This window comes from Stegodyphus dumicola, chromosome 10, assembly GCF_044657685.1.
Source record: "Stegodyphus dumicola isolate Sdum_Otavi_A_Nest chromosome 10, ASM4465768v1".
NCBI lineage: Eukaryota > Metazoa > Arthropoda > Arachnida > Araneae > Eresidae > Stegodyphus > Stegodyphus dumicola.
In genome coordinates this window covers 18,036,009-18,058,293 of record NC_140777.1, presented here as the reverse complement: position 1 = coordinate 18,058,293, position 22,285 = coordinate 18,036,009, and the positions used below count along the sequence as shown (strand labels likewise).

Here is a 22,285-nt window from a genome sequence, read left to right as displayed (position 1 = left end):
GCAAAGTATGAAGTATGAGAATTATTACATACTTTTCCTAGGCATTCTATAGACTGACAAATGCTCTTTATGCAAACTATGAAAAAAAAAAAAAAAAGGTTACGATAAGGCGATTACTATTTAAAATGACGTTCATTCGTCCAAAATACAAATGTTATTTTGAAAAACTTATTAAAGAGTGCCATTAAAAAACTGTTATTCGAAATAAATAAAAGAAATATTGAGATGATCATGATGCAGCATAATAAAATTTTATTTTCTATGTGGCTGGGACTGACAACAGCCTGACAACGGAAATTAAATTCAGAAACAATCATAAGTTTCACAACAATGTTCTTTTTAATATCTTTTTGTTTTTTTCTGGCAGGGTTCACAAAGGTGGTTGTACAGTTCAACATCATTACGTGTAACTTTTTTTTAATTTGGTTGGAAGTTCTTGTAACATTCTGTCACGCCGTACGTGTCCAGTAGTCAAATGAGTTTTCATGAGTTACTCGAAATAACTCAGCGTCCGTGACGTAATACTATATAGTACTGACGCTTTCTTTAACAGGATAAATGAATGTCATTTTGTTTTCCACAAACATTCACATCCTAGCGATTCGGCATCCAGTAGTGCCGTTGTTCCTTCTTAGTAGTCATTTTGGCCTTATTCACATCCTAGCGATTCGGCATCCAGTAGTGCCGTGGTTCCTTCTTAGTAGTCATTTTGGCCTTATTCACATCCTAGCGATTCGGCATCCAGTAGTGCCGTGGTTCCTTCTTAGTAGTCATTTTGGCCTTATTCACATCCTAGCGATTCGGCATCCAGTAGTGCCGTGGTTCCTTCTTAGTAGTCATTTTGGCCTTATTCACATCCTAGCGATTCGGCATCCAGTAGTGCCGTGGTTCCTTCTTAGTAGTCATTTTGGCCTTATTCACATCCTAGCGATTCGGCATCCAGTAGTGCCGTGGTTCCTTCTTAGTAGTCATTTTGGCCTTATTCACATCCTAGCGATTCGGCATCCAGTAGTGCCGTGGTTCCTTCTTAATAGTCATTTTGGCCTTATTCACATCCTAGCGATTCGGCATCCAGTAGTGACGTGGTTCCTTCTTAGTAGTCATTTTGGCCTTATTCACATCCTAGCGATTCGGCATCCAGTAGTGCGTGGTTCCTTCTTAGTAGTCATTTTGGCCTTATTCACATCCTAGCGATTCGGCATCCAGTAGTGCCGTGTTTCCTTCTTAGTAGTCATTTTGGCCTTATTCACATCCTAGCGATTCGGCATCCAGTAGTGACGTGGTTCCTTCTTAGTAGTCATTTTGTCCTTATTCACATCCTAGCGTTTCGGCATCCAGTAGTGCCGTGGTTCCTTCTTAGTAGTCATTTTGGCCTTATTCACATCCTAGCGATTCGGCATCCAGTAGTGCCGTAGTTCCTTCTTAGTAGTCCTTTTGGCCTTATTAACTTCTGGTAAGGAGTTTGGATCTTCGAAACGAAATAGGAAATGTATTTCGTATTTTGCCGGTTTGGCATCTGACATTCTATAAAATGCCTAGGAAATGTGCGAAATATGAATTGCTTCATACATTGTCGGCTAGTTTTAGCATTATATACAATGGCTAGGTACTCTATAGAATGCCGGAACATACTTAGCCGGTAACATATTGTTGCATTATTTTCTTCCTTCAGTTCGTACGGGGTTCGTGTGAATTTGGAGTGAATAACAACGACACTTCTTGAAGTATCGAAACACACTTTATTAACCGGTATTGTCAGGACAGCTCCAAAACACTTTTACAGTCGTCGAAGATCTACTATAAACACGCTGGAACAATCAGCGATACAGCCTTCACCCTGTCAGGCAATAAACGTGGAGACAGCTCCCTGCAAAGCACCCGACTCTGCTTTCCGGAGTACAGCTCCCGACTCTGCTTGGTCGTTCTCGGAACTCCACGTACTCTCGAGATTCTCCACGCTACAACTCGCGATGCACTCGACGACACACGAGCTCAGCTCCCGTTCAATCGTTCCCGGAGCTCAACACGCTCTCTCGACGATGCAGTAACCGCGATACACTAACAGACTCCTTCGGTGCACTCGACGACCCACTTGGCACTCGCTGGCCGGCTGTCAACTCGATAGTCTCTGCACGGGATAACTAGATGAGACCCTCTACGAGGCACACACACTAACTAACTGCGGACCGGCAGGGTTTGTATAGCTCCCGGTATATGTTCGAGAACATTCTGGGCTAAACCGGTAAGAATTCCTTCCAGACGGTTCTCCATCCGTCCATGGTATATCGCCAATTTTGTCGCCAAATGGACGATTTCTTGCCAAATGTGGCAATCTTGCTTTCCCTTGCCATTTTATGGCAACCCTAAAACTGCTTTGCGGGGAAGCCATCTCACCGCGCCTGTGCATTTCGTAACAATATATATTAATAGCAAGGAAAAGAAAAAGACGGAGCACTGTTGATGCGTACTTAGATCCATATTGAAGAAGAAGAATTGTGATTGCGTAGTATGCTAACATGTTGAGATCGTAACATCTAAGAAACTTGGCAGTCCAGGGCAGTTATAATTCCATTTTTATTTTCCAATTGATATTTGTGGCCACAGTTTGCTTGGCATTCTACCTGTGCCTGTTCAAGAACATTTACATTTTTCATATCATTGCAATAGGAAGCAACATAGCCAAATTACATCCAAGCAGAGAGAGAAGTGCGTAGTTACGCAAGATGGAAGCACACGAAGAGAAAGATTTATAAGGTATATCTCCCGCCTTCCTAGCGTGCCTTCGTGGTGTAGTGGTTCTGCACGCTGGGCCGGTATTCCAGAGGTCCGTGATTCGATTCCCGGCGAAGGCGATTGCTCCTTTTTCATCTTCCCTGCTTCCAAAAATATACCTAATGTCTCTACAAGTTTTTTTTTTTTTTTTTTACGATGCTTGTTTCAGTTCCCAATTATTATGTCATCAGAGCTGCACAGGCCATAGAATGATCTAGAAAGGACGCAATCCAGAGAAGTTATTCCGAACAAAGAGGGAGAAATAAAGTTTTACCATCAGTTTAAATTATAATTTTGATTCACGTATTTTTTTATCTTACAATCCAATCAATCCTTCCCCCCCCCGTCAAAGAGAAAAAGGTTTGGTGACAGAAAAGACTTTCTAGAAACAAGCATTACAGAATTAGCGAAACAAAGGAAATGTAATAGTGAATAAAAATCATAGAATTTGATAAAAACAATTTTTTAAATAAAAAAAAATCTTGTAGATATCATTTTTAACAATAAATTCAAATTGAAAATTCTGTTGAAGATTTCAAGTCCATTTTTCTGTAAAATCATCGAAGGAATGTCCTAATCTTTTCAAGAAATATTGGAAAAGTTCACAGTTCTGTAAAATATATGCTTGAATATTAATCATAATCAATATTTTGCAGTCCCTTAGCTTGAAAGTCTTTCATAAAAATTGATGCTGCCAATATCAGACCAAAACTTTCTTTTTAAATATTCATGAAATTTGAATTAATTATTTATAAAATATAATCCACATTTCCTTAATTGTAAAGCAGTGTAAAATGAAATTTAGAACGTAATACATAGTAACAAAATTCAGTACAATAATTGTATAAACTTTGACAGAAATGGGCAAATCCTCAACAATGTAAATCAGCGTGACAACTTGCTGATGGCTGTGGGATTCTTAATACAATTACATATATATGTTACGGTGAAACACCGAAATCTGGAGAATGTCGACTTTCACCGGTGAATGTCAACATTCACCTAGTCGCTTGACGTATGTCCGAAACATTTTCCAAAAACTTTTATTTCTGACTTACACCGGTCAATGTCGACATTCACCATGTACTAATGGTGAATGTTGAACGTATAAGAATATTATATTTTCTTCTCCGTAATTCAATCGCGAAAAAACGCACTTGAGACTTGAAATAAGAACTTAAGAACATAAGAACTTAAAACACACAGTACACTCAAAATGAGAAAGGAAAATAATAGAAGCTAAAAACTTACCAAATTATGTGATTCAAATCTTATTTATTGCAACAACTTAAACTATTATGACACTTTGAATTGCACAAGAGGCCCTTGCTTTTACAACTGCATTTATTTGTGGAACACTTCCTTTTTGGAATGGCAGCGTGTACATATACTCCTTTTCGACCTACACCAGAGCATATCTGTGATTGTCGACATTTACCGGTGAGGGTCCGAATGTACAAGAATGTAATGCAATATTCGATCTTTCACCGACGTACAGTGGATGGACAAAAATATGGAAACACCTTGTGAAATGCATGTTTGAAAAGAAAGATTGATTTTAATGAACTATGTAGGTGGCGCTGGAGTTTTTGACTACTGACGCCACCTATACAACTTCGTAAATGTTCTAAACAGTTCAGTTGTTGTCGGAGTACTGTTATGTGAGGTTGTCATAGCATTATGTCAGAGTTAACAGATTTCGAACGTGGGCAAATTGTTGGAGCACGTATGGGAGGTGCTTCCGTAAGCAAGGTAGCCGAGGTGTTTAGTGTTTCAAGAGGTACTGTATCGAAGATTTATTCCGCATATTTGAAAAGCGGAAAAACATCATCTGCTAAATGACAGCGCGGACGAAAGTGTGTCCTGAGTGATCCTGACAGACGATCATTAAGGGCAATTGTGACGAAAAATAAGAAGACCACAGCTGCAAAAGTTACTGCTGAAAGGAATGTTGTGTTACCGAACCCTGTGAGTACCAAAACAATTAGAAGGGAGCTTCATAAACAGGGAATTGCTGGCCGTGCTGCAATTGAGAAGCCACTCATCAGGGATGCTAATGCCCGTAACAGGAAAAGGTGGTGTTTAAGTCATAAAGCCTGGACTATAGAGCAGTGGAAGCGAGTAATATGGTCTGACGAGTCTTCTTTCACATTGTTTCCCACTTCTGGCCGAGTTTACGTCTGGAGAACGCCATCTCAAGCCTATAATACAGACTGCTTGTTGCCAAGAGTGAAACCTGGCGGGGGTTCTGTTATGGTTTGGGCAGCCATATCGTGGTTCTCTGCTAGCCCCATGATAACTGTGTCAGGGCACATGACTGCCAAGACTTATGTGAACATTTTGGCCGATCAAGTTCATCCCATGGTACAAACTTTGTTCCCCGATGGTGATGGTGTCTTCCAAGACGACAAAGCCCCTGTTCACACAGTTCACATTGTCCAGGACTGGTTTTCTGAGCACGAGGATGAGTTGTCCCATCTCCCCTGGCCTGCACAGTCACCAGACCTGAATATTATCGAACTTTTGTGGTCTACAATGGAAAGGAAAGTGCGTTCTCGTTATCCACCGCCAACATCGTTATCTGAACTTGCCACCGTTTTGCAGGAAGAATGGTATAATATTCCCTTGGCAAACATACAGGAACTGTATTTATCCATTCCGAGAAGACTGCAAGCTGTTTTGGATGCCAACGGGTTTCCTACACCATATTAAGAAACGTGTTTTTTTAAAGGTGTTTCCATATTTTTGTCCAACCCCTGTATTTGGTGAATGTTGACATTCTCCGGTGAAAGTCGACATTCTCCAATTTCGGTCTTTCACGGTAGCATATACACACACTAATGATATTCGAGTGCATTTTGCAGCACAATGCGCAAAATGTTTGACCACATACATCTTTTATCGTTTGTTTTTTCTACTTTACTTTAAATTATATGTATATATATATTAGTACCCGATGTATACGGAAGTACCCGATGCCAGTTAAGTTCGATTGAGAATAATGTATCCAACAACAGAGAGAACGATACCGCCGGAATTCTTCTCTGATAACAATGAAAAAAAAAAAAATGACTTCTTTGTTTTGGAATATTAAATTATACGCATTTTTTTCTTGCATTTCATTTAATTTTATTGGATTGAATTAAATCTACTCCGCCGACAGCGCATAAACCACAATAGAATAAATGCATTCTTTAAAATTCACTCTAGTATTTGTTTACCATAGAGACACTCCGGCGCTAGATTCACTTAACAATATTAATAATTATATAACAGTTAACTTATATAATAATTATATAACGGAAACTAAGTTAACTGTTATATAATCCAATAATTATATAACAATTAGCTTATATATTTCGTTCATATTATAACTCATAATGCACAAAATTTATATCATTTAAAGAATAGAATTATCTAATCGTTGCCACATGTCCTATTCAAATACCATAATAAAGCTAGAATGATGTATAAAAGAAATTAAGCAAAAAAAAAAAAAAAAAAAGTTTTTCACAGACGATTGAGTATTTCTCATTTAATTAATTCAGTTCTCACTTCGCGAGAAGGTAAAAATACATAAAAACTCAAAATATCTATATTAAAAATTACGAAGTAAATTTGAAACACTTATTTCCTCGAAAAAATTCCAGAAGGAATTAAGCATGATTTAATTGGCGATAATAAATGAATGCGTTACCTTTGTTGTTGCGAAGCTAAGTTTCTCTAGATTGGCAACGAATCCACTAGTCTCCTGTTTCAAAAGTATACTTCAATGGCCGCCATTAAAAAAAGGCTTAGCGGCACTTAGACAACTTTACAATTGTTGATAATTCTAAAAATATTGCACAGAGATTTACTAGATTATTTTATTACTTAAGGCATAGAATCCTTAACGAGAAGATAAAAACAATATAATTCAATCATTTTTAAAGCAAAAAATGTACAATTTACAAACATATAAGAGTAAAGAAACTGAGATCACCGAGCCGGGTAACAGAGTGGATATATATATATATATAAATATATTTATGTACGTTTGGTGCCGCCGATTGCAACCAAAATACGAGGTGCACATCTATGCTAAAGTGTTATAGCAGTCCTATATACAAAATTTCAACATTCGGAGGCTACTCGTTTTTGAGTTATGCGAGATACGTACGTACATACGTTCGTACAGACGCCACGCAAAATTCTCTTCAGAATTCATTTTAAAGCAGTTTTATAATTTTTTTGAAGGAAAAGAGTATTTTATTCTGTCCTTACGTACAGATGTCACGCAAAAACGTCGTTAAATTGCATTCGATAGCGGTCAAAATGGATATTTTCGTCGAAATATGCTGCCTGAAACATTTCGCGATTACAATACTTCCTTTTTACTTCGTACAAGGAAGTGGAAAACGATTCATAGTCATAAATTCTTCAGTGTGATGCGATATGGAACATACATAAAAAATTTCGATAGAAAAATAATCTGATTCTCTCTCTTTATATCAGCAACATAGACATTCAGGTTTTAATGAATTTAAATCTAATCCGTAAAATCCGTAATCTAATCCGTAAAAGCTCAAGTTCCATCCAATATTTCACTTATATTCAATTTTAGTCGATTAAATGTGGCACAAAATTTGTGATAATTGATCATAAATCAATTACGCGAAAAAACACACAAATTTTTGCTTAACAAACTGTACGATCTTAAATCAAATAGTAGCAACACTTTTCGAAATCGAGGATTTTTATCTCCAATGGGCGAGAGTATTTCCACTTAGAAAAATGAATGCGAAAATTAGTGTTTTTAGAGTTTTTTAATTAATATCTCGACTGTTTAGAAGCGTACGAAGATGCGAATAGTCAAAATGGCTTTCCAGGAATTTTTGGAATCGGGAATAATGTATTTAATGTTTTGGCAATGCTATTTTTATTTCATACTTTGTAAAACTTAGAAATTTTTATTAATAAACTCTACGATTTGAAAGCGAGCAGTGGCAACACTTTTCGAAATAAAGCAGATTTTTATCTCCAGCGTGCGAGATTGCTGCCTCTCGAAAAATTGATGGCGAAAATTAGCGTTTTCAGAGATTTTAATTAATATCTCTGATTTTAGCTTTTTTTTTTTCTTCGGAAAAACGTGGACATCGACCTTTCCCAGAACCCAGAAAAGAACTGTAGAAAGTTTTACTGAGGATAGCTATAGTAGTGACTGAATTAATCGCGAACAAATACACAAACAGACATTCTTCTTTATATATATTCTTTTTGTTTCTTATTGTTTTATATGGATTATGTCTAGTTCTTTTTTAGTTTCTTTTTATTGATATGCATATTCATGTCGGGGAAGTTTCTGTAAACAAGGGTTTCTAAAATACATTGGTTTCTAGATTACTTTTTATTTTTTATAAAAAATTAATTTTTTGAAAAATTAAATTTTTTTAAAAAAAGTTTAATTTAATACTTGACTTTACTTGCTTGTTTCTCAAAAGACTTTATTAGTATTTTCCTTTTAAAACTTTAATTCTTAAATGCTAATTTCTAAGGGTACCACTTTATTGGTATTTCTTTTTACTTTTGGTTTTGACTTTACCCTTGCCTGCATGAATGACGAAACACGAATTGAATGATTGGAGAGTTAGGTTTGGAGGCAACTTCCCCTTGATAAATCTGTCTCCTGTCTACTCAACAGTCATTCACTTATGAATTTTTAAAAAAATTGTTTGGTTTAATTTTAATTTGCTAAATTAGTGAATTTAATTTCATGGATTGGTTTTGCACTTGATTTACTTATGCTTCTGAATTTAAATGATATTGTAGATTAGTTCGAGAATTAATTCTTTTATATGTTTGCACATTTTTTTAAAATATTTAAAAAATTATTTTGGCTTTTTTTCTTTATTTTGGCTTTAAATTTGCTTTATTACTTTTATACGTGTTTGATAAAATTTAAATTTTTTTAAATTTAAATTTCATTCCTTGCAGCAATGGCGCAAATAATCTGTAATTAAATTTGTATTTAAATTAAATTTATTTAATTAAATTCAATTTATTCTTATGAAACAATATACGATATAGATATATACGTATATAGATATATGTACACTTACATACTTAAAGCTGTATATATAATACTTATATAGTATCGAAACACTGAATTACATACAGTGTCATAAAACACTGAGCATCATTGTCTTGTGGTACCAGTATTTCAGGAAACACACGCCAGAACTATTTGCCATTTAAAATTGAGTGTTTTATTGCACGAAATGCGAATGCAGTTGGCAACAAGGATCACGTGACCAAGAAAATAGATCCCTCTTTACATTTCCTACTATCTAGTTAGTGATCAGCCAGATATTCGAAGAACCTTTCCAACAGATTTACACAAACTGTCAAGTTCTTCCAACTAACCTGGTTTCCTAACCTGTAAAAGTAAAACAGCAAAAAGGAAACAGGGAATCCGTTTGGCTTTTCCGTTCTCACTTCGTTGGACAAAATAATCGAAGATTTTTCTGTTCCTCCCCCCTCCCTAGTAAGGTTTGTCGGGTGCAGAAAATCGGGAACACTCTTTACTTGTGACCTGAATCATTGAGGATTACTCAGGGATGAGCTGAACGTTCTAAGAAGAGAAATGTTCCCTTGTTTTCGCTTTTTTGTTTACCATTTTTTTTTACTTGCTCCATATTTTGTGTAGGTTATCCACTGATTAACTTATTAGGAAAAGTTAGAAAAGCTGCTTCAATTTCGCAATTAAATATCTTTCGATAAAATCGAATAATTCAATACAAATCATATTACTGGATATTTTTAACATGGATTTCAAGCTGGTATCAGTCAGCAGGTAACTGTAGTGGGCGGTCCGCTGCGGGTGGCACGCATTTAGATGAGGCATTTTTTTCGTTTTAAACATTATTTTACATGGTTAAATGTGGATAATAGAGGCAAATGAAGAATAAGGTTAGGTTACTGATTAAGGCAAAAGGACTCGACGGCTATCTGGCTATAGGGAGAGAAGCTTTCGTGGAGGGCCTTTTAATTGAAACTGTCTTGTATCTACACTCATGTCCATAAATTAAGGATAATGCAAAATCAGGCAAAGGAAGAGTTAGAAGCAAAACAAATTTGACTTATTTGTAAAGCTTATTTATTAAACAAAAGGTAAAGAGCAAAAAAAGATTCTATATGTTTGATATTATTAAAAAAATTAGCGATTTTTTCTCCTTGCAGCAAATTACAAAAAAAAGAAAACTATTTACAAAAACCAATATTACATGGTTGGTATGATTGTTAATGCATTGTATGTCTCCCAGACGATGCAATACAGTCCGTACAACGCATAGGCATGCTGAGTATCAAATTATCGATCTGATCTTGGGGGATATTACACCACTCAAAAAGCAATGCTCTCCGAAGTTCCGGTAGACATGTAGGAGGAGGTTGACGGGCTGCAACTCGTCGGCAAAGCATGTCCCACACGTACTCTACTGGATTCAAGTCCGGTGAGAATGCTGGCCAGTCCATACGGATGATATCCTCCGATTGAAGGCATTCGATTACAATGTTTGCACGGTGAGGACGGGCGTTGTCATCCATAAACATAAATTGTGCGCCCATGGCGCCCCGAAACAAACGTACATGTTGTTCCAGAATGACGTCCCGATAGATTTGGCTTGTCATGGTTCCAATTTGAACATGCAGGTCAGTTCTGGAACCCAGAATAATTCCACCCCAAACGAGCACTCCTGCACCACCGTAACGGTGTCGTTCAATGATGTTTTCTTGGTATTAACGGGTACCTGGAGCTCTCCATATGAAAGTCCGGCTAGAATCAAACTGCAAGCTAAACCTGGAGTCGTCGGAAAACATCACACAAGCCCACTGTTGCGGTGTCCGCAATGCATGCTCTCTACTCCAGGCTAACCGCAATCGACAGTGAGTTGCAGTAAGTGGAACGCATCTGACAGGTCTACGAGCATATAGAACCAATCTGTCCTAAGCGTCTGTACACAGTCTGCCTTGAAATTGTCGTACCAGTGACTGAAGAGAGCTGACGAGACAGGTCTGAGGCTGTGCTCCGCCTGTTTCTTTTGGCAGTAACTGCCAAATACTGGTCCTCATTCGACGTTGTAACTCTGGGGCGACCTGTGCTGTAACGTCTACTCACATTACCATCATCTTGGAATCGTTGCCAAAGCCTGGAGATGACACTCTGGGCAATTCCAAGTTCGTCTGATATTTCCAGTTGGGTACGCCCACATTCCAGACGGCCGATAATTCTACCACGTAAAAAATCATCCAAATGCGTCTTTTGTGTCATAACTATTCGGTTATTGTACTGAAATGCTTATACAGCGCCTGCGAACAATTTTACTTCCTTGCCTGTATTCCTTATATATCCTTGCCTGTATCCTCTTACACTCTCGTCATTGTGACGTACCATCGGTGTCATCTGGTTACTTCCTGAAATTTGCATATGATTCTTGAAGATGTGTGCAGTGATTTTACAGGTGATATATTTATTTTAGAGTTCGATTTCCGCGTGACTCCGAATTATCCTTAATTTATGGACATGAGTGTACATTACACATACAAATCAAGAATAATAAAATTTTGAATTGCCGTACGGAAATAAACTGAGAAGGAAAATAATTTTTGCGCTATAACAGTGGTGTTTAAGATTCATTCACTCATACAGCCCTTAGTACTTTAAGGTATTTTAGGGAAAACCCATCCTACAATAGGATGCAAAATATTTAAAAACAATATTTAAAGTAGATCAATATATTTTAGATACTTTGTGTAAAGACAATTACAGGAACGTATTAAATCCTTTATTAAAACCATTTAACATGAAATGAATGTAATTTACTCAATTAATAGTATTAACTCATGCTTCAGGTGTCACCTACCCTTGCGTTATCTTATTTAAAACTTGCATTTTTTTCTCTAATTAACTAATTTTCCCTGATGTTACCTCGAGTCGCATTTTCTATTCTGCATTTAATTTATTATCATACTCTGTTACGTTGAGAAAAAGTTAATCTGTTCCGAATTTCTTCGTTTGAAAAAAGTGCTCCATTCTACAATTTTTATCACTGTCGTCTAAATTCAGTTCATTTTCCAGCAGAAAACCATTTAGTTTTGCAAAAGCATTTCAAGTCATTCTCATTGACATGCGACGATCACTTGTTAATTTCAAAACCAACCTGTAACCAAATCTAGCTTTATAATTATAGTCAATATACAGCAGTTAAATAGGATGAGTGCTTTATAATTTTCTTTTCGAATTTGTATTTTGATTCGTGGAACCCCTGGTTTTCTTGAAACTCAATTTCAAGACCAGTGCTCTGGGTCAAGTATTGGGAAAAAAAATTGAAATTTAGGCCTTTGACGTGTGCATATTCGGGTGAACGACCTTTTCATGACGCATAAATTATTTAAAACATATTGAAAAGTAAAAAATAATCGGAAAACATCGTGTTTCCACATGTATTTTGTCTAGGAGTTTAGGGCCAGGTTTTGAAAATTTTTCAAATATTCGTGTAATTTTCTCAATCCTCAATGCGTTCTAGCAGCTAGCTCTCCTAAATGCCAAAATGGATTCGCCCATGTAGTGATTGTTTTCATCTTGCTAACAAAGATAAACCCTCGCGAACTGCCTGCGAAGATCCCGCCGAAGCTTTCCATTTTAACTATTGAATTTTATGACAGGCGAATATAAGAACCTTCCCATCACGGCGAAGCAAAACCAAACCGTCTACGCTTTCGCAAACTCGTTTGCACGTTAATCTTCTTTAACTACTCAAAGGTGATTCCAGGCTTTAAGGTATTGTAATGCTAAGATTACTATGCATTCTTGTAGAGGTTACTTTACGTTTCTAACAATTATTTTAAGTTTAAACGTTCTTTACTCTCTGTTCTCGTTTCCCATCTACTATTTCCTATCAGAATGAGTATTTAGTATAGCGTTGTATGCAAATAAGTTAGAAGAAGTATTGGTACTTACGTATTATCGCAACCAGGTTGGCGCGATTTGTAAGTTTGAATAAAAAAGTATGAATAGAAAGAAAATGCACATTTATTAATTACAGATAATTTTTAATACAGTTTTTTATATTATTTTGTTTTAAAATATAAAATAGCAATTAAACCCTTCCGGTTTCGAATTTGAATAAGTTGCAGAATTATTTTTTCGGCGGAAATCTTTTTGGCTATTGCTTTTAGCACTGATTGAAAACCGTATTCGCCGTAACCATGTACACGTCGACTTATTTTAACTTAAAAAAACATCCCAGAATTGCACAAAAATGGCATTGCGCACACTCTTGACTTTATTCACAAAATTTTCCTGCATTTTCGTGCAAATTTTTGTAATTTATGAGAAAATAGCAGTGTACATGGATAAAGTCAAGAGTGTGCGCAATGCCATTTTTGTGCAATTCTGGGATGTTTTTTTTAAGTAAAAATAAGTCGACGTGTACATGGTTTCCACATGCTCTTTTTACAAAACTACGTATAACACGTAGGGTTGCCGTAAGTAGGGTCGCCAAATTTGGCAATGTATGCGAATTTTGGCCTGGTTGCGTTAATACGTAAGTACCGAAGTATTTAAGGAAGGTTCAGTTTACTTCGAGGAGAGAGAGCTTAGGAGTCCTTAGTGGCGCGTGTTTGCCGTTGTCCTACGTTCGGCCGTATTGTACGTGCCTGTGAATATTCGCCGGCTAAGTTATATTAAGGCAAACTATGTTAAGTATTTCTATCTAGCTTCGACTGTCAGCTTTGATTAGTTTCTTATTTTTCTTATCTTGATTTGAAGCCAAGTGGAGGTTCCCTGTACGCCCGAGAAGGGAGCCATCTATAAATATTTCTTTGAGTGAATAAAGGGTATTTTAACCATTCTCTAAACTTTAACTATACACGTGATGACTTTAACTGTACACGTACTATACCTATAACGAGATTTAACCATTCTCTAGACTTTAACTATACACAACTATACACGTGACCTTAACTATACACGTGAACTCAGCGATACATCGTTTCACAGTTCAGTCAGTTCATCTACGTTCAGCATAGTCGAAGTAGTGAAGAATATTATATTCTTATTGAAATGTAGGTTTCTTTTAAAGAAATAACATTGTGATAGTTGCCTGTAGTTTATCCAGGATTACTTTTCATTTGCTGTGTTCTTACTGTAACGCCCTGCTTCGGAAGTTGACTTATTCGCGTAATTCTTCTTTCTCGATTTTCGGTGGATAAAATTAATAAATAAGGAGGAAAATAAGCGAGAAAATGGTATATGAGAGATAAATATTCTGCGTTTAGAATTCGATAACATCTTATAAACAATTACGTTCCTCTCGCGGCTATATTTGTTTGCAATATCAGAGGTTTTTATTCGCTCGGCAATTACAATCACAATGAAACCGAAAACACAATGATCATAGGAAGGTTAATGACGAAAATTAACGCTGTAATAAAAAAGGAAATGCAGATTTAGATCAAAAGTGTGGACAGAAAACGTTCACTAGCACCGGGAGGGAAAGGTCGCGATAAAACTACTGCCAACGCCCAAATCAAAACTTCGCCTTTTTGTTTATTTGTGTTTATTTATTGGGGCAGATTGCGGTTGTTCCTCGTACATGTAATATCATTTCGACATTTTTTTTTTTATTTATTGCATCGTGACTAATAACTCGTTAGCCTACTTATTTCTATACCTAAGAAAAGTCAAGAGCAAAAGATTGTTTCGTGTCGTTTTTACAACGTTAAAAAACATATTTTTCATTGTCATAAGTTTAAAATAGCATTTAAATTGATGCTGACCTCGCCCTTTGAGCGACCTTTCCGAATTTTTATTATAAAATTAATTTATTTAATGCGTTTTATTTACAGCAGCTCATTTTGAACTCAATATGAAGTGATTGAGATAATTACCTAGGACCATGCTCATCTACCTTAACTGGTGCTTATACAGGTCCAGTTCTATATACGCAGCTGTGTTCATGGATTCGCGTAGAAATACACTATCTGCCAATAAGTATTTGGACTGGGACAGAAAAGAAACAAAAATATTCATATTCTTATAGTTGGTACAACCTCTAGGGCCGGCAATCCGGGGCATGCTTTCTACAAGTCCTTGTATGATGGCTATTAGTATTTTCTTCCACTAGGCTTAAAAGAGATATGCAAGTTTCTTAACCGACTACTGGACGGTTGTTGCGTCCCTTAATTTGGCGATCCAGCTCGTTCTAGAGGTTCTCTATAGGGTTCAGATCTGGGATCTAGGCAGGTCAGTCCATTCGGTTAACCCCAATGTTACCATGCCAATCCATGGTGGACCTCGCAGCATGACAACTGGCGTTGTTCTCAAAGTAACATGGGTCCAACCTGTGAAACTGCCTCAACGCAAGAAGCACTTTCTTTCAAAATAGTACGGTAGGCGTCGACATTAAGCATGAATTTGGACGGTCTCAGTCCATACAGGACAGGACAGGACAGGACAGGACAGGAAAAAGTGCAGGGGGCACCACGACATCGTCATAGACAAAAATGGTATTGCCCCACTGCACTAACCTTTTCTGGCATTTATTAAGACAAAAGATTACATTTCAAGTCATTACATTACGCAGTTGACATAATAAATTACATTAAAGTAACAAGTTATTTACATAGAAAGAACAATTATACAGATAAACTGGGGTACAGGTAATCCAGGTACAGATATATTGGTATACAGGAATCAATATGGAGATAACATGTTACAATTAATTAGGTGTTGCAGTTTGACATTTGTTGGTGTGCTTGGAGGAATGCCTTAGCATTTGGGAAGATGGATGTGATGTGAGTTATAATGCTATGTTATTTTTGTGTTGGTGGTATCATTGTGTGATTTGCACAGATTTTGAAGAGTTTACTTTGCACAGAGTTCATTGTGCATAGAGTTCAATGTGCACAGAATTGTGCGCAGCAGCATGGAGAGCACGTTGTATAATGATCTCAGTCCATACAGGAGAAACCCCCCCCAGGTGTTAATTCCACCTCCACCGAACTTTATTTTGGGCATAATGCATTCTGGCAAAAGGTGTTCTCTAGGCAGACCCAAACTCTGCTATCCGAAAGGTAGAGAGTGAACCTTGATTCGTCGCTCCAAAGAACCCATTTCCACTGATCTACGGTCCACTGTCGAAGTGCCTTGCGCCATATAAAGCGCGGCTGGATTTTGTGATCAAAGGCCTCCATGAAAACAGAGCAGATGGGCTGCTTAATTACGGATGGTATTGAATGAAACAAGACTCCAGGAAGCCTATTGGAAACTTCTTGAGTATGTGGGCCATCGGATGGGTGCGGTTCTTTCGAATTTCTCTGGACAGCACCCATCGCCGTCTATGTCCCAGTTTCCCCCCCCCGGGGTCGACGTAGAGAATTTTGCGAAGCTACTGGCTAGGATCTGTACCTAGGCAGTCTCGGCCACGGGGGTATAAAATTTATGAACTTGGTTGTTCTGAAGGCTCTGGGAAAGGTCACTTATTGGCCGGCCCCGGAGTCTGGCACGTCCTAGCGCGGCGTGGTACTAGTAACCCGGGGGTCTCCCCCGGGGTCGCTGGGTAATGTCCTGCTGCGACGGGCTCTCTCAAGCGACTGGTAGGAGCATTAGACGACCGGTGCTGCCTGGGGCTTGCTCCAGGTGGTGCGCTGCTCTCCTGAGGGGTAATAGTGGAGGTTGAACCACCACGATGTGCCCTAAGGGGGAGTGGACCCGGAATGAGATTAAGTTCTCGAAACGGGGAATGCCCAAAACTTCTATGTCCCAGTTTGTGGGTCTGCCGACTCCGTGGCATATGCCGACAATCACCGCTCGCCTTCCACTTCTGAATCACACAGGCCACTGTCGATTTTGATAACCAACTCACTAGATATGCCCCTTAAAGATTTGGCCATTTATATGATACCCGACGATTACACCTTTCTCGAAATCAGATAACTCTGCACTTTGTGGTATCTTCCATGCGAATAACGTTAATATTGTTTTTTACACGATATCTCACGGTGGGGATAAATTCAAAAAGTGCACATCGGTATCACCACTGAGGGAGGGGTTTCAGAAATGGACCAATGAGTTTGTATTGCTCTTATGACACTAAAACTGTGCATACGAGCACTGTAAATACTACTGTATCTGAATAAAATTAGCACACTGGGCGCGTATTCCAGAGGTCCAGGTTCGAATCCCAGCGAGGACATTGCACATTTTTCACATATCCTACTTCAAAAATCCTAATGTCTTCACAAAGTGATTAAAATATCACGGGGGCAAGAAAAAAGAAGACGTTTGAAAGGGCTAGACTTTTAACGATCACAGTAAAGCTCACTTTCAAAGTTCAATATGATTTTTATTAGTGGAGATGGACCAGAAGAAATAACGGAATATTTTATAGGATACTACAGGAATGGGCATTTAGTCTGATGAGAGAATGTTACGTATCTTCTGCATATCTAAAAATTGAAAAAATACACAACTTTATTCTGTAAAAATGTTGAATGTTTTTTATTAGCTATATCATGAATGAAAGGCATTATTATTTCAATAGACTCGAATGAAAAGTGGCACAGCGCGTTGACAGTGGTGGCTAATAGTCTTTTGAGGATAAGAACAAAAGGAAGTGCAGAAAACAATAAAATGCAATGTAAAGCTTTTTGTTAAACTGTAACCCTTTTCAGCAAATGCAAAACCTATTTGTTATTTCTCTTATTTCGACTCAGAACGGGTTTGAAAATGAGTGTAAAAATATTAAGCTAATTTAATAACAAAAGATAAAATCAGTTATCAGGCATGATAAATTACAGCTCGCTGTTACAATTTAAAGCTGTTTATGCATTAAGCCAAAAAAAAAAAAAAAAAAAAAGAAAAAGAAAAAGAAAAAGAAGATGCCCGTACCTCATATTCTATACATCAGTAGATTATTCAAATGATTAATCTGGCAACACGAAATTGCTCTGGATCCTTGATGCTATCTTTTAGTTTAACTGACAATTCCAGTGCACGTTATTAAACTGAAAAGTGCGATCGTGTGCAGTTGCTTTTAAAAAGCATATTCGCGCGCTGTGCTGTTTTTACAGTAAGTCATTAATTCTACGAAATAATCTATCAATCATAAATAAATTAAAACTAGAGCGAAAAGAATGACAGCATGAATAACACACTTTAAAAACGAAATAAAGTATTATTTTTTTAATTTGAAGATAGCGGGTTTTCTGGAGCAAATATTATCGGGATGTGTTTGTAGATTCTCTTAAAACATCCATTTTTGTCGACGATAAAAAACATAACACTCAATGGAATAAGCATTGCGTCTTAAATCCGTGTTTCCAAATTGGAGTAGCAATTTTAAACATCCGCTTAATATTCACTTTGTTTGGGATATATTTACACAGCTTCTTTGAAAAATAATGAGAAAAGAACGCGATGAGCATCTAAAATCCGTAGTAGAGACATTAGGATTTTGTGGAAGCAAGAGAGATTGAAAAAATAGCGGCCGCCTTCGCCGGGAATCGTAGGAGGATTACGTCATTCAAAATTCGATGGCTCTATGTACCGTTGTTTTATCACAATACGAGAAATAGACATACATTTATGCAGATTTTTCATTATTTTATTTCTTCAAATATAATGCAGGATTCTAATATTTGGTGGCAACAGTTTGAAAAGTGAAACGGACATTCAGAGTGATTCGACGTAAAATAGCAAAACTAAAACAGTAGTCCCTCAGGAAAAGAGCCCCTTTGGACTAAAAAGTACTAAGTATTAATTGATATACATTTTAATCTTTTTTCTTAAAATTTAGTACTTGCGTGGGAAGTTAAAAATTAACACACTTTAACACAAGTGTCAGTTTGTAGAGACATTAGGATTTTTGGAAACAGGAAAGATGAAAAATTAGCAATCGCCTTCGGCGGGAATCGAAACTCGGACCTCAGGAATACCGGCCCAGCGTGCAGAACTACTACACCACGTAGGCACGCTAGGAAGGTGGGAGAAATACCTTATAAGTTTAACACTTGCATTTATAAATCTTTAAACATTTATGAGCTATTAAAAAGGATAACATGATGGAATCATAGTAACAGTAATTAATGACAAATCCTACATGTTAATTAAACAGTTCACACACAAATAAGAGCACTGAAAATTTGAAAAATGTATCACAGTATCTTATAAGGTATTTCTCCCACCTGCTTACATGCCTTCGTGGTGTAGTGGTCAGCACGCTCGACGCGTATTCCAAAGGTCTGTAGTTCGAGTCCCGGCTAAGGCATTGCTCATTTTTCATCTCTCTTGCTTCGAAATATCCTGTCTCTACAATCTAACGATTTATGCAACGCATATCTTTAATTCATGCTTGCAGATATTCTTAGATATCTTAATAGTTTAATTACTAATGTGCTAAATTATTTTACATTATACAAAGTTTTAACAACAAATAAATATATCAAAAGATTGATTTGAAAGTCGGACCACAGGGTTTTAATTACATACAATAAGTTGTAGACGTTATGAGTCATCTACGTTATTGCAGGAAAAGCAATAAACGTGAATGCTTATAATGCTTTTTAAACATTATGCATATAGTACAATGCATATAGAGCTTAATTTAAGGTCACTTTTGCTTCAAATCACTTTTCAGATAACACGTGGATGCTTATAATGTTTAAAAAGCATTATAAGCATCCACGTGTTATCTGAAAAGTGATTTGAAGCAAAAGTGACCTTAAATTAAGCTCTATATGCATTGTAAACGATATACGTTATCGCCCAAAAAGCAAGCGTTCAACAATGTTATATTTTTTAGCGTTATAAACATTACTAAAGTAAGCTGCACATGGCAAAATGCGATTTGACACAAAATTGAGGATAAATTATAACCGTTATGAAAGTTATTTGAAAAATCATATATCGCAAAAATAATTCGACGCCGAAGTGTTAAGCATTGTTTATGTTCTAATGGATATGCTATTTTCCGAAATGCAAATACTCGATAACATATTTTTAATTTCATAAGCGTTATAAAAATAACCGCTATTAATAGAATTTAAATATTTACAGATATTTACAGCAAAACTGATTCTATGGACGATTCTGTAGCACAAGGTTGGGCAACTTTTGTAGTACATATGATTTACTTTCGATGTGAAAAGTGATACTCCTAAAAGTACGGAGGGTGCTTACAAAATTTTAGGACGATTTAGGAGTCGCTGAATGTTTTAAAATGTAAAGAGAATTGTTTTAAATGTTCATTAAATGATAGCTTTTTTCTGAACTGCAAGTCAGTATCTAATTTCTATGACAGAAGGGCTTTTCGTAAAATTTCCATGTGTATTAATTTCGATTCATCTTTCCTTGATTTTTAGAGTCCATCCATCGTGGTCAGTTTTCGCTTAGAAAGAGCCCTTTCCAAGACACCATACTCGCAATAGAACATAGGTGAACCGTCAGAGAACTTCGCAGCAATACTTTGAAAATATACATATGCAATACCTGTATCAGTCTTCACTTTTCCAAGGAACGCAGTGCAGTGCTAATTATGAAAGTATGGCTTATTGCTTTGTCTCGTTGACTATTTCAAAGTCAATGGGGTGAAGAAATGCGATTTCTTCTGAAAAATGTCGGACATAAAATGTTCTCTTCATAATACATTGAGTTGATTTCCACTCTTCTTTGCATCGATGGAACCAGGTTTTATATGCATTTTTCGATAATAAACAGACATTTTTTTTGTTGGAGTCATTTGGTTAAAACTATGCTTCATCAAGGTTCACAATGTATTTTTGTAACAGAACTATTTAAGTGTAATTGAACTATTTTATTCAACGCCATGAACTCCTGAACTGTAACCGAACTATTTTATTTAAACGCCATCTAGTGGCAATATGAAAAAACGTCAGTCAACCTCCAGCCGCCATGTTGATAGTTTACTATGTCTCTGTTAGTCTAATGTTTGATGTTCCATTTGGTATATGTTTCATTTTTACGTATATTTCTTTTGTTTGTAACCGTTCCCGTGTGCTCTGTTAATAAATCCTTTTAAAGCTAGCCGGTATTAGTGTCTATTGAGGAACGGCTACATCACATTTTCATTTATCTCCTGCTAAATAGTTTTCATACAGGGTTCTAGAAACTGCTTTGCGTCGAGCCACATGCCTCGGGAAAACCTGGCGAACATTACGTTTACTAGCTTTTTTAAGTCACAAATCTTGGTTTATTATTTTATTATTGTTGATGCCGATTTACAAATCTTGGTTTATTATTTTATTATTGTTGCTGCCGATTTACAAATCTTGGTTTATTATTTTATTATTGTTGCTTAAAGACTTTGTAATTGATTTCTGCTTGGGCGGATTTACTTTTGCTACCAATAATTAAACTTTGGAAACATTAGAAACAGTTCGTCATTTTTTCGGGTATTCATTTAGTCTTCTTTTCATGTAGAAGTTTTTTGCCCTGTCCAATTAATAACGTCGCTTAGTTTTGGAATTAGAAATTTCAATACCGTGCGTTTGACAACGTTTTTGAAACACGGAACAGGAATATTTCTGTTGCCAAAACTTACCCTTCCATTCCCAGCTTATTTAGTAGATACGACATTTTGAAAGGATACATTTAAAAGCGGCAGACGATATTTCTAATTTCAAATAATAAGCTGTTGCGAGAAATTTTTATTCCACAGTTTTGCTTTTGTTATTAAATTATTTATGGAAATCCTTCTAAAACTGTGTAAACATTCGATAATTAAAGGCAAAGCTAAGTCTCTCTGATTGTGAAAACAAAACTAGCATTTCAAGATGACATAAATAGAATGTTTCGTAAGAGCATTTTTACGGCATCGGCAATGCTATTGTTAAGTGGCCTAGCAACATGAAAACTACAAATTCAAACACGAGTAAACAAACAAACAAAACAAAACAAAATTACTCTAACCGTCTTACCTGAAAGAACACAATCGGTACTTTGTAGGACAGCGACAAGAGCTAATCAGCGCTCATTTTCACTGAGCTTGAATTTCTTAATCCTGATACCAGAAATCTTATCCAAATAAGATTGACGCCGTACCTGGAAAACAGAAAAAGAAAAACGTATGTAAAATAAATACAAAAGATCATAAATTCCACCCTTTTTACAAGACCCATATAAAATTTACAGCACGTTGCGAGATAAAAGTTTCGAACTGGAATATTCGACTCCTTTGCATGCGCAGCACGATAAAAATAATACTATAACAAGAATGATGTGACACAAAGAAGAACACTTTTCATCACGATGGTGGTGTTTTTTAATTTTTAAATTTCACTGCCCCACATACACGACACACGAGAATGAAAAGAAGTACCTGGAGGGCGAAAATGGATCTACATTTTCGATTTTTTAAAACTCTCTTTTAGCGGGAGATCATTAACTCGCTAGTCACGACTTAAGCTGTCTCTGAGTTAAACGTTTTTCATTACTGACCTCGGCAGACTTCCTTTG

General features: G+C 36.6%; 1 protein-coding gene across 2 annotated transcripts in view; it reads right to left on the bottom strand.

Moving 5' to 3' along the window:
• f (espin protein forked) overlaps nucleotides 1-22,285 on the bottom strand; it is a 487,643-nt gene that overhangs the window by 388,961 nt on the left and 76,397 nt on the right. For both annotated transcript variants that reach the window (XM_085824686.1, XM_085824685.1), the window contains exon 2: nucleotides 21,748-21,871. The gene's annotated coding sequence lies outside the window, so the exon portion shown is untranslated. The remainder of the gene's footprint in view (nucleotides 1-21,747; nucleotides 21,872-22,285) is intronic.